The following is a 9,667-nucleotide window of genomic DNA, read 5'->3' on the forward strand; positions in this document are numbered from 1 at the left end:
GGAACTGGGACTATAGATGCACACCACCATGTCTGGCTAATTTTCAATTAAAAAAAAAAAGAGATGGGGTCTCAATATGTGGCCCAGACTAGTCTCAGATCAGCCTGGGAGGGTTCCAGTGATTCTCCTGCCTTTGCTTCCCAAAGTGCTGGGATTACAGGTGTGAGCCATTCTCCTGCCTTTGCTTTCCAAAGTGCTGGGATTACGTGTGTGAGCCACTGTGCCAGCCAGGAATCTAGATCTGATGAAGAAAAAAGAGGGAAGGGCTCTCCCCCAGCACCGGGCATGGTCTTAGCTACCTTACAACTGTGGCCCAGAGCCCGGCATGGAATGGCCCTCTCAGCCACAGCACCCCTTCCACCACCTCGCACAGCTTCCAGCCTGGGGAAGCCGCTGGAATCTTGGATTGAGGTGACTAAGGAGAGACCTTAAGAGCAACCCCCTGGCCCTACAGGCATCCTGGCCTCTCCCTGAGGCCCTCCCAAGTCTGTCTATGGGGCACATCTTTGTGTCGGGATCCAGCAGGGGCTCTTGAATCCCAGCCCTACCATCCTGTTCCTAAAATATCTTGAATCTGCCCATTCCTCTCCCTCCCGACTCCCCTGACCCCAGGGAAGTTGGCTATGACTTTGGCTGCTGCATGAGTCTTTCCTGACACTCCATTTGCTTCTACTCCTGCTTTCCTACAGAAAGTTCTCCAGGTTCCTCGGGGGGATCATTTAAAATATTAATCTGATCACATAACTTCTTTGTTTAAAACCAAGGCCAGGTGTGGTGGCTCACACCTGTAATCCCAGCACTTTGGGAGGCCGAGGCAGGTGGATCACCTGAGGTCAGGAGTTCAAGAGTAGCCTGGCCAACATGGTAAAACGCTGTCTCTACTAAAAATACAAAAAAACAAACAAACAACAAAAACTAGCTGGGCATGGTGACGGGCACCTATAATCCCAGCTACTTGGGAGGCTGAGGCAGAAGAATCGCTTGAATTGGGGAGGTGGAGGTTGTGGTAAGCCAAGATCGCGCCATTGCACTCCAGCCTGGGCAACAAGAGTGAAACTGTATCTTAAAAAAAAAAAAAAAAAAAAAGGCCGGGCGCAGTGGCTCACGCCTGTAATTCCAGCACTTTGGGAGGCCAAGACGGGTGGATCACGAGGTCAGGAGATCGAGACCATCCTGGCTAACACAGTGAAACCCCATCTCTACTAAAAATACAAAAAAATTAGCCGGGCGAGGTGGTGGGCACCTGTAGTCCCAGCTACTCGGGAGGCTGAGACAGGAGAATGGCATGAACCCGGGAGGCGGAGCTTGCAGTGAGCCGAGATCGTGCCACCGCACTCCAGCCTGAGCGTCTGAGCAAGACTCCGTCTCAAAAAAAAAAAAAAAAAAAAAAAAACAACCTCCAGGACACCCAGGATGTGATCCAAAGTCCAGATCCTGGGCTTGCAAAGTTCAGCCTCCCATACCCTGAGCACATGGAGCCTCCAAAAGGCCAGATTTGTTCCTGCCTCAGGGCCTTGGCACTTCCAGTTTTCTCTACAACTTTTTACAGAACTTCTCCTTGTCCTTCTGGGCTTGGCTCAAATGTCACCTTCTCAAAGAGGCCTTCCCTGACTGCTACCCTATCTAGAGAAGAACACTCTCCCCCATGCCCTCGAACTCGTCACCCTGTTCTATTTCTTTCTTAGCGCTTAACACTACTTATTTCATTTATTCATTCAAAAAATGATGACCTACCAATTACTTTGTGCCAGACACCATTTTAGGCTCTGGGAAGCACAGCTGTGAACAAAATGGATGGTTTCTCCTCTTTGCATCAGAAGGCCCTAGGACTCAGCCCTGGCACCTCTTCTCTCTTCTGTCAGTACTTGCTGTTTCATGCCCTTATCCAGTAATGGGCATTGAATGTCATTGAGACAGTGACATGCTTAGCCACCACCAGAAATCCAGAACAGCATATCCAACTGCCTGCCCGACAGCTCCATCTGGGTATCTAACGTGCATCTCAGAGCTACCATGTCCAAAGCTGAATTCCTGACACCTCCTCTGCCCTGCTCCAGACTTGCTCTTCCAACCGTCTTCTCCACCCTTCCAACTGCTCAGCTGAAAACGTTGGAATGGTCCTGGGGCTCTGTCTTTCTCACCTGTTAGCACATGCCATGACCAGTTCTCCCTTCAAAACATCCAGGACCCAACCACTTCTCTTGGTCTCCATTGCCACCATCCCAGCCCAAGTGACAGTCGTGCTGCCTGTGTGATGGTGATGGCCTCTGAACTGGTCCCCAGCTTTCACCCTTGCCCAAGAATAGTCCACTCCCTACTCCCTACACAGCAGCCATTAAAATGAAATCTGGATCACTCCCTCCTCTGCTCACAGCGCAGGAGCCCACAAGGCCCTCATCCCTCCAGCCCTCCTCTCCCTCCCTCTGCTGTGACCATGGTGGTCTTCAGTCATGCAGATCTGCAGATGTGCCAGCCACCTCCTGCCTTAGGACTTCCAGAGGCTGTCCCCTCCCTTCCTAACCTCTCTCAGGGGAGGCGATCCCTGCCCATCATATGTGACTGTTCAACCCCTCAGCCCCAGTGCAGCAATTCCTCTGCTTCTCCTCCCTGACTGCCCCCAGGATTTGTCACCTCCTGACACACCATATATTTTACAGATTTATTTTACTCATCACTTGCCTTCCTCAAAGTCCCCAAGGCCCTTTTATTTTATTTATTTATTTATTTATTTATTTTGAGACGGAGTCTTGCTCTATTGCCCAGGCTGGAGTGCAGTGGCACGATCTCGGCCCACTGTAACCTCCGCCTCCCGGGTTCAAGTGATTCTCCTCCCTCAGCCTCCAAAGTAGCTGGAATTACAGGTGCACATCACCACACCTGGATAACTTTTGTGTTTTTAGTAGAGACAGAGTCATGTTGGCCAGTCTGGTCTTGAACTCCTGACTGTAGGTAATCCACCCATCTTGGCCTCCCAAAGTGCTGGGCTTACAGGCGTGAGCCACCGCGCCCGGCCCCCAAGGCCTCTCTTGTTCACAGCTGTGTCCCCAGGGCCTACAACAGCATCTGGTTGATGGGAAGTACTCGGAAGTCAGAGGGAGCAGGGAGAATTGGTCAATAGATTTAGCAAAGTGAGTGTCGCTGATGATTTTTACAAGAGCAGCACAGTGGAAACGTCTTTTGTGGTTACTAGTTGTGAATTGTCTGCCCATCCTACTAGAATGCTGAGTTCCAGAGGGGCAAGGGCTTCATTGGTCTTATTTGTGCTGCAACTCCTGTTCCTGGAATGATATTGGTACTGGGTAGGCACTCAGGGAAAACTGATTGAAAAGAACAAAGGCCAGTGACTTTCCCTCTCTGGGTCTCAATTTCCTTATCTGTAAAATGGGAATGAAAATGCCTGCTTTGAAGGACTGCTGTGAGGACGTCATGACATAATGGATGGAGTACTTGGCGCTGTGGATGTACTTGTCATTGTAGATGTTCAGTAAATGTCCACCATTCCCCTCCCTGTTCTCAGCTCCCCGTCCTGCCTGCCCTGCAGGACTCTGAGGCTTCTGGACAGCAGAAATGTTGCTAAATGTTTAATCTGCCAGGCGCCACACACACAGTTACAAAGGCACATCTGGATATTTGCAGAACCCAGGTGGGGCTGGGATCCCCAGGATCTGCTTAAGAGAACTCTCTGCTCCAGCTGCTCCAACCAGGATTTTCTCTAAAACCCTTTCCCACCTTTTGTCACATTCCCTTCCCAGAAGCTTCCAGAGTACATTCCTAGGAAGGGGAGAGGAAGAAAAGAACAGAAAGGCCCATTTCCTGGGGAAAGAGAGAAAAAAAACAGTGAGAGGTCCTGAGGACCTGCAGGTTTAGGGACTGGCCACTGGAGGCCCATGAGCCCGAGCTTTGCCACCCCATGCTCTAAAGGGTGGTAGGGGCACGTGGCGGGGGAAAGGATCCATCCTGCTAGAAAGTGGTGACCCAGTATTCGTGCCCCCTTCTTCTGAGGGAAGCACATATGGAACAAGAGAGAAAAATGTAGCAAATGTTAATAATTGGTGAATCTAGCCAGGAACGGCGGCTCATGCCTGTAATCCCAGCACTTTGGGAAGCTGAGGCGGGCAGATCACCTGAGGTCAGGAGTTCAAGACCAGCCTAGCGAACATGGTGAAACACTGTCTCTACTATAAAATACAAAAATTATCCAGGCGTGGTGGCATGTGCCTGTGGTTCCAGCTACTCAGGAGGCTGAGGCAGGAGAATCGCTTGAACCCGGGAGGCGGAGGCTGCAGTGAGCCAAGATCACACTACTGCACTCAGGCCTGGGCAACAGAGTTAGACTCTGTCTCAAAAAAAAAAAAAAGAAAAGAAAAGAAAGAGAAAGAAAGAAAAAGAAAGAAAGAGAAAGAAAGAAAGAGAAAGAAAGAAAGAAAGAAAGAAAGAAAGAAAGAAAGAAAGAAAGAAAGAAAGAAAGAAAGAAAGAAAGAAAGAGAAAGAAAGAAAAGAAAGAGAAAGAAAGAAAAAGACAATTGGCAGGTATTCTTTTTACCCTCCCCTCCCCTCTTCCTGCTGTCTGCACTGACATGATGGCAGGAGCTGCTTCAGCCATCTTGGGCCATTTGGATGAAATTCATGTACTAAGAATGGTACACCAGAAATGTAGGATTCTCGGTTCCTGATAACTGTGAAGTCATCACACCACCTGTGGACTGCCCACCACTGAACTTGTTTAAGTGAAAGAACAAATGCCTGCTTTGCCTAAGCTTCTGTGCTAGCAGCCAAACGAACTTCCTGCCTGACTCAGAATTTAACCTATTTTCTGTTACCTTGACACTGGACTTTCCCACCTGCTAGATCCCTTGCTGGGAATGGTCACCACCACCTGTAAGGTCGTTCTCATCTTTCAAAACCCAGCTTGAATGTCACTTTCTCCTGCAAGCTGTCCCCTGCTGCCCTTTCCCTCTTTGTGCTCACTGCTATTCAGCTTCCCAACTACCCACTTGACGCCCATCCATCACAGACTCTCCACTGCTGGTCTCCTTCAGCCTCCCTCTAGAATTTATCTAGTCGATCGCTATCCCCAAGGTCTCTGTGCACTTTCTTCAGCTTTTCTTTCTTTCTCACTGCCAGGGCCTTCTCAGTCTTTCTCCAGGTTACTCTGCTTCTGGCCACCCCTGAAGTTTGCAGCATCTCAGGAGTCTGTTCTGGGCACTCTCTTCTTTTTACTCTCTATGCACCCCCGGAGGATCAGCCCTGTGATCCTCAGCCACTCAGCCCTGTGGCTCCAGCCACCACCTCTATGCTAATGACTCCAAACCCAGTGGGGCACTGATCTCGCTTGGCTCACAAGAACAATTGTTAAAACTTCAGGAATTGGGCTGGGCACGGTGGCTCAGCCTGTAATCCCAGAACTTTGGGAGGCCAAGGTGGGTGGATCACCTGAGGTCAGGAGTTTGAGATCAGCCTGGCCAACATGGTGAAACCCCGTCTCTACTAAAAATACAAAAATTAGCCAGGTGTGGTGGCGGGCACCTGTAATCCCAGCTACTTGGGAGGCTGAGGCGGGAGAATCCTTTGAACCCAGGAGGCAGAGGTTGCGGTGAGCCAAGGTCGCACCACTGTACTCCAGCCTGGGCGTCACAGCAAGACTCCGTCTCAAAAAAAAAAAAAAAAAAAAAAAAGAAAAAAGAAAGAAAGAAAGAAAGAAAAAGAAAAAGAAAACTTCAGGAATTGTGTGAGCCAGTTGTTAAAGCCATTACATTGTTAAAAATTAAATTATATAAAGTTATAGTTAAATTATGTTAAAAACATAGATAATACTCAAAATGCAAAAACTTCCTAGTTGTTTTACTATTATCTGTGCTCTTAGGGTTATTTTTATCTACGTTATCTGTATCATGAAAATTCTAGATAACTGAACCAATTTTCTGTTCAGTGACATCACACTGACAGCTTGGAATCAACTGTGGTGGGTGTATTTTACCCCACGGACATTGGCAAACTACAAATCTAGGTGTTCCTTCCCGCCTGCCCTTCTCCTGCCCCAACCTTGGAGAGCCATTTGTGCCATTTGTTAAAGAATTCTGAGTACACCGTGGCTCAAATTTGCACCTGAAGCCAGCCTGGAGTGCTTTCCTGAGCTCTGGGCTCAGATACCCTACTGTCTGCTGGACAGCTCCTCCAGCTTGTCTGTCATTCCCCCAGGCAAGCTCATCATCTCCCACCAAGCTGCTCCACCCCCTCAATGTCTATTTCGTTTTGCAGCAGCATCACTCACTCCATTGTCCAACCCAGAAACCTGGGAATCTTCCTCGACTTGTTCTTCTCCCTCTCCCATAACACCTAATAAGTTACTCCCAAGTGATATTCACATCTCTCCTTCCAGCCCTGCTCCAGCCCCACCGCGGCTTCTGTAGTTCAGGCGTCCTTTTCCCTCCTCTGGAGTCTGCCCCAGCCTCCTACTGATCTTTCTACAGCCAGCCTTATCCTCCTCCAACCCATCTCCATTTGGCCCCATAAAATGTACATCTCATTAGGTCTCTTGTGCTTAAAATCCTTCAGTGACTTCCCGTTTCCTGTGATCTGAAGTTCAGATACACTTCATTTCATCTTCTTTCTCCCTTCCTCCTTTCCCCGCTCCTCCATCCTCCTTCATCTTTCTTTATCTCCTACTCTGGCATCAGGAGTTCTTAATCCCAAGCCACAGAAATCACTTCTGGGTGATTTAAGCAGATAAGGAGTTTATTAAATACTGGGCAGCTCATGGGCCAGGTGCAATGGTTCATACCTGTAATCCCAGCACTTTGGGAGGCTGAGGTGGGAGGATCACTTGAGGCCAGCAGTTTGAGGCCAGCAGTTCAAGACCAGCCTGGGCCACCTAGTGAGACCCCATCTCTACAAAAAATAAATAAGTAAATCACAAACAAATACCCCATCTCTACAAAAAATAAGTAAATCACAAACACATAATAAATATTTGTTAAATTAGTCAGACATGGTGGCATGCACCTGTAGTCTCATCTACTGAAGGGGCTGAGATGGGAGAATCGCTTGAGACCAGGAGTTCGAGGCTGCAGTAAGCTATGATTGACTGTGCCACTGTACTCCAGCCTGGGTGATGCAGTGAAGCCTTATCTCTTAAAAAAAGAAAAATACTGGACAGCTCAAATAATCTCCAGGATAGCTAGAAAATCCACATTGGTGACCACACAACCTGAAATGATGCCCCAAATCCCACTACCAGGCAGACCCATGAAGAATCCCAACACCATGGCTGGGCATGGACAGTGCAGCTTGTCCTGTTGGTGTTGGACACTCCCACAGTGAGTGTCAGTGCTGCCAATGATCCTTGGCAGGAGCTGCCACCACCACTTTTTCACACCAGAACACACCCCCGCCTCCTTCCCTGCTGCTTCCTGGGACTAGCTTCAGGTCCCAAGTCTGGAGCTGCACCTGTCAGTCACATGTCCTGGTTGCAAGGAAGACTGAGAAAGCAATTATTTGGCATGGTCATCTCTCAGAGGGGAAGGTGGGTTCTGCCTCAGAAGGTGGGGGACCCCTTTAAACATGGGAAGGGGGAATTCTGATGCTGACAGACCAAAAATAATTACAGGTATCCTCCATGCTAGTTCTTTTTTTTTTTTTTTTTTTTTTTTGTGATGGAGTCTCACTCTGTCGCCCAGGCTGGAGTGCAGTGACACAATCTCGGCTCATTGCAAGCTCTGCCTCCCGGGTTCACGCCATTCTCCTGCCTCAGCCTCCCGAGTAGCTGGGACTACAGGCACCGGCCACCACGCCCGGCTAATTTTTTGTATCTTTAGTAGAGACGGGGTTTCACTGTGTTAGCCAGGATGGTCTCGATCTCCTGACCTCGTGATCCGCCTGCCTCAGCCTCCCAAAGTGCTGGGATTACAGGCTTGAGCCACCACACCCGGCTGCTAGTTCTTAAAATAATACAAGTAAAATACTATCCAAGGGAAAATAATCAAACAGCACCAGGAAGGAAGGTAATGGAATGTGAAACTTCCTTCCCGGAACCCTCTCAGTCCCATTTCCTAGGTGCAACGCCCTTTAACAGTTTTTTCAGAAATTATTACAGATGTGTGGCCAGGTGAGGTGGCTCACGCCTATAATCCCAGCACTTTGGGAGGCCTAGCAGGGCAGATCACTTGAGGTCAGTAGTTTGAGACCAACCTGACCCATATGGTGAAAACCTGTCTCTACTAAAAATACAAAAATTAGCCAGGTGTGGTAGCACATGCCTGTAATCCCAGCTACTTGGGAGGCTGAGGCAAGAGAATTGCTTGAACCCTAGAGGTGGAGGTTGCAGTGACCCAAGATTGCACCACTGCACTCTAGCCTGGGTGACAGAGGGAGATTCTATCTCAAAAAAAGAAAAAGAAAAAAGAATTGTATATCTAGCCATAAATATGCGTATGTTTGTATATAAAGTGTCTGTGTATAATGTATATAGTATGTGATAAGTATGTATATGTTAGTATATAATATATATTTGACGCATAGAAAATTATAAATACTTATACATAAAATATAATTCCCTTTGTATCAAAATTGGCTCATTCCACACATTGCAGTTTGGCACCTTGCTTCTCCCACTTAACACCACATCTTGGCACACTCCCATGTCAGCACACATGGGTCTAGCTCATCTTTCCCAACCATAGTGTGGCACTGCACTGGGTGGACATGCCACAGTTAACTAGCCAGTCCTGTACAGCTGATCATTTAGATCATTTTCAGTTTTTGGCTACAAAAAAACACGCTACAGTGAATCCTTGCACAGATATCTTTGTGTGCATGTATGACTAGAGTCACACGGGATCAATTCCTGGAAGGGGAGCTGTTGGCTCCAAAGGCGCATGCATTTATGCTTTTGGTAAACACTGCCAAATTGCCTTCCAAAATGTCTGCGCCAATTTGCAGTTCTACCAGCGGCCTGTGAACGTTTTTTGTTTGTTCAGTTGGTTGGGTTTTTTTCCTTTTCTTTTTCTTTTCTTTTCTTTTTTTTTTTTTTTTTTTTTTTTTTTTTTTTTTTTTTTTTTTGCAGTCTGGCTGCTGGTGGCCCCCTTACCTAATTACCTGTCACTTACACACCCTGCATTTCTGGCCACAGTGCCTTTGCCCATGCTGTACCCATAGCCAAAAATTCTCTTTCTCCCTAGCCTGCTAGATGAAGTGTTCCCCTTCCTGCCAGGCCACAGTTCAGATGTCACCTCTTTTTATGTCCTTTCCTGACTCCCCTAAGCTGTCAGAGTCCCTTTCCTCTGGGATACTACAGCTTCTTGGGCATAATTCTATCATAGCACCAACTGAGGGCCTACTGTGTGCCTGGTATTCTGTGATCATTTTGACAGTCCCCACCATAAACACACAAAAAAGTGGTTTTGTTCTCCACCTCCCTCCATCCTGGCTCTCCAGCTGCGCTGTCTTTTGTCAGCACAGCACTGCTTTGGGGCGTTTGCATTTGCACTCTCTATGGATCTTGTCCTCACCCATTGTGATGCCATGGTGCCTCTCTGGAGTCTCTACAATTCACCTGCTGGTAGAGGCTTTCCCTGACCACCCTGTCTCAAGCACCCCTCCTCTAGTCCCCGTGTTACATTGCCGTTACCTTCACAAATTACAAGCTGTAATGACCTTGTTGCTTTCGATG

This window comes from Chlorocebus sabaeus, chromosome 23 (assembly GCF_047675955.1).
Source record: "Chlorocebus sabaeus isolate Y175 chromosome 23, mChlSab1.0.hap1, whole genome shotgun sequence".
Lineage (NCBI taxonomy): Eukaryota > Metazoa > Chordata > Mammalia > Primates > Cercopithecidae > Chlorocebus > Chlorocebus sabaeus.